Here is a 4,322-nt window from a genome sequence, read left to right on the forward strand (position 1 = left end):
CGAAATTAGGAGATCGCAACATATAGAAACAGTTGCGAAAGTGGAATTTCGCAACAATCTGTTGCAATTACGATTTTTTTTTGCAACAACCAAAAAATAGTGGTTTTGACTAGTCAAACCCTGATTTTGACCCGGTCAAATCAAGTCAAAATCAGGTTTTGAACATGTCAAAACCACTTTTTCAAAAAAATAAATAAATAACCAGAATTTAGTTCTTCATTTTGGAAATCATTCCCCTGCAACAATTTCAGGCAGATTTACAGTGAAATTCTTCAGTTCTTCTTAGGCAAAACACTCAAAGCATATAACCACAAGTTTCCAAGAGACCTAACAATACATTGTCATTTCATACATTGAATTATTAACAGTCACCATCATTGAACTTAAGCTATTTATGAAATCATAAACTAAAGAGTTCTTCCGTATACTTCTGAAAAAGAATGACAAAGAACAACAACTTACGCAGTACATGTAAGTTTCTTAAGTTACAAGTTATAGCTAGAAGTATTTCTTAAGTTCCATGGACATACAAATTCTATGCAGTATCAAAAGAATGACAAGTATATAAATATTTTCTAAGTGTGATAGCAGTAGTAGATACAATCTTAAAGGCACCAGACCTGGAGACAAGCTCAACATCATTCAGAAAAATATAGCTTCTTGTTTTTTCATAACCATCCTTGTAAATAGTGGCACTTATTGCTCATATGTGCGACCTGCAAATCCCATATACACCATGAGAGTAGTCCTTGTCAAAAAGAATTGCAAGAGTAATACGAGGACACAAATAACAGTTCTCCTGGATACTTAAACTAAAAAAGGTTAGCTAAAAAGACTAGTGGTAAAATTATTTTTTTGCCAGTTTCTAAGTGATTTCAGAACTCGAGGACCATTGTTTTTCTTCCATGTCTAAGTTTAATAGATCTGAAAAAGGTTAACTAAAACAAAAACTAGCATCAATTATTTGTTTACCTGTTTCAAAGTAGTTTCAGAACTTACGTACCTATTTAGCCGAACCAATAGTTTTTAGGATGATAAGTTTCCTTCATTAGTCATACCCCACTCTTTTTCAACTTCATTATTGTTTACAAGTACAACGCCATTTGTAAAATCAGCATCGACCTCAACAGCCTCCTCTTCCTGGGTTCCCTGCTTTCCGTTCTTCTACCTCCTGAGACAAGAAAGTGATAAAAATCAACATCCAATTCCCATCACAGAAGATAAGAATAAGAAGATGGGGCACAAGGATAGCTTGTGAGGAAAATTACCATTTTCAAGTGATTCCTCTTCTTCATTAAGTTGCATTGTTTGGATATTTGATTTCTCTTTGTAGCTTAGATAATCTTCTGCAGCAGGAGGATGAATTCTTCTACAGGGAAACAACCAAAAATGTTAGCAATGACTGGACGGTGCATACAACAATCATATATTTCCAGAAATACTGGCTCTTATTAGCCTATGCAATTTGAGTAAGAACTACAAACAAATACTTAGAACTGAAAACTGGTACGTCCCTTATTAAGATAATATACTAATGCCCAAAAATCATACCGGGATAATACATTTTAAGGTTACAAAATGGTGTGGTGTTCGTTTGTTTTTGAAAACATGTGAAGAAGCATGTGAGCGTCAACCTAAAGACGCGCACTAACGAACACTATAAGGGGAATATAAAATGGAGACGCCACTGCGACAAATCACTACGCATTTCCTTGCTTCCTCTAGCATATCAAGCACATGCCAAGTTTTGACATAACTCCATTACAATTTTGGTAGAGAAATAACAGAACTCTCAAATCAGGATCACGACATTGACACCCACACATAGGGCTTATTGATCCCTATGAGATACATTTTATCATATTTTATTGTCACAAACAGTCGACACTAACCATTTCACAAGACAATATACCAACTGTACTTGCTTTTCAATAATCTCATAGTAGATGCTAGACGACAGACGACTCAAAGTAACGTAAGTAAGAATCTTAGAAGAAGAGATCGATTGGAAATGTACGGCAGCAATATGTATTTTCACAAATGTTAGCAAGTGCAAATGATAAAATGATTCAAATTAAAATGATTTACCCAACCAAGCTGATACAGACACCCAGACTATGATCAACCGTAGAACAATCAAATTTAAATTAAGAAAGACCTCATTCGTAACAGTTAAGCCTACACTGATTATCCACTCATCAATTATACATCAAACCATTGATTTTATTATATTGATATAGGCATACTGAAACTGTCCTTATTATGATGATCAACATCGAAGATCATTCATCCCTAATAACAGGATTACTAGAAATCCAAATTATAAAAAGTTAACATTGTACTTTATATCCCACAAGTTCAATAAAATAAAATAATCAAATTAAGACTGCAACCACTGAATAGGCATTTACCGGCAACCAGAAACAATCCTACATGGAGTACAAATTTGACATTTCAACCGGAAGACATAAGTACTCAAGCATATTCAGACAACGTAACCATTTACTATTGAAATTATAATTTAAAGTACTAAGAACAGAAACTCATATGTCACAAGCTGGGTTTCAAAAGCACTACTAGTCTTAGCAGGATTTATAAAATTAAGGTCAAACCTTATGCATGTGCTGAACTTAGACATAATCTTAAGATTCTTAGCAAATCAATGATTGGGAGACAAGCACCTATCATATTTTTTTATATGGGGTTAACAATCTTAGATATCATAAACAGTCACCGTATAGATTAACAGAGCTACTTGGACAAACCCATCGTAAAATTTTCAAAACAATAAACATTTCTTTTGAGTGATTTCATACATAAAACTAAATCACTACAACTACTGAGGTTAAATAGTATCACAAAAGCATCATAGAAAAGATTAAATAATCCAAATTGAACTTGACTGAGATTGAGATTAAACCTCATAAATTGAGTAGACGAAATCTGCCTCCTTTTACTCTTTCGATTGACAACACATATGATCCAACCTGAGTAGGGAAGAAACGGATGACATTAGATGTGTTTCCTCTCCACAATGATCCAAACCCCTTTTCCTTGATTGTTCGTCCAAAACACTCTCCAATTCACTTGTAGGATTCAGAGAGCCTGCCTAACTTGATCATCTCATCCTGGTTCTGGACCAACCAAAACACAATAAACATTTCTCTACTGAAAGGCGAATTTTCAAAACACAATAGACATTTATCCACAACACCAATCTAACATTCCACAACAATGGAAGTTAACCAAGATACAAAAACACGACATACCCATATGCCTCATTAAATTTCATGATTTTCTCCATGTACCAGTTCTTTCTCTACCTATCATATCTCTCCCCTGCATCACAAAAAAAAATAGCCACATCATACATCACTTCCCTCCAAGCTTTCAAGGTAGTAGTCATTGACATCTTCTAGTCACACTCATTTACAGCAAATATCAAATCTTTAGCATTGATTATACTGCAATACCAAATTTTATCATCAACTAAAACAAAATTAAGACATCTTTACCATTAATTTGACATTATTACAGTAAAATCAAACAAATCATAACTTGAATTTATATCTAATTGAAAAGGAAAAAACAATCAATCAAAACTAAGGTTTGGTTTATATCTTTGTTCTACATCTGACATTTGAAGAAAAAAAGAAAACCCAAATTACCTGAAAGAGTTAATGACTGTTAAACTGGGTTTATAAAGAAATCTTCTGAAAAATGAGAAGGAATTTTTGGGGGAAATCTCGTGCCAATAACACCCACAATAACAGATAAAAACACTTGCAATAGATTAACTCTAGTTTCCCTCGTTAGGTCGAAAATTTATAAATCGTAGATGATTTGAGAACGAAAACATGCTATGGGTAATCTAGATTATAACATGGTGAGCATCTATCAACTTAGATTAGAATCGGGTTAGAGATTTTGAAGAGGAAGAAAAACAAACTGAATCTAGGGTTTACTTCATAAAATTGAAACAAAAATGGAGAAGAAACAGTTCATCTGCTGGTTCTTCTTCGACGAAAATGAAGGTTTGGTTCTAATGAAGATGATAACGATGTTGGTTGTGATCAAAAGAGGGAATAGCCAGGGAGAACGAGAGAGAAATAAGAGAATGAGATGGAGAATGGTTATTTCCGATATAAAAGAGATAGAGAACCGAGTCAACTTTCTCGAGTATCTGAATGGGCTGAATAGTGAGTCAGCTAAAAAGTGTGGGCAGCCACACTCACGATTCGCACGCCTACAACTGCAATCTGTTGCGTATCGTAACAAAACTAAATAGTTGCGGGTTTTGTAACAAAGTTTAACTGTTGCAA

The 4,322-nt window shown here is 34.1% G+C and overlaps 1 long non-coding RNA gene across 1 annotated transcript; it reads right to left on the minus strand.

Moving 5' to 3' along the window:
- Nucleotides 1-441: 441 nt before the first annotated feature.
- Nucleotides 442-4,095, minus strand: LOC113286110. The gene is made up of 6 exons (XR_003329111.1): nt 3,669-4,095; nt 3,270-3,339; nt 2,921-3,134; nt 1,269-1,369; nt 1,004-1,171; nt 442-716 (listed from the first exon to the last, which is right to left on the minus strand). It is a non-coding gene; the product is annotated as an uncharacterized LOC113286110 (long non-coding RNA).
- Between the last annotated feature and the right edge of the window lie 227 nt (nt 4,096-4,322).

Source organism: Papaver somniferum, chromosome 6 (assembly GCF_003573695.1).
Source record: "Papaver somniferum cultivar HN1 chromosome 6, ASM357369v1, whole genome shotgun sequence".
NCBI classification, from domain to species: Eukaryota; Viridiplantae; Streptophyta; class Magnoliopsida; order Ranunculales; family Papaveraceae; genus Papaver; species Papaver somniferum.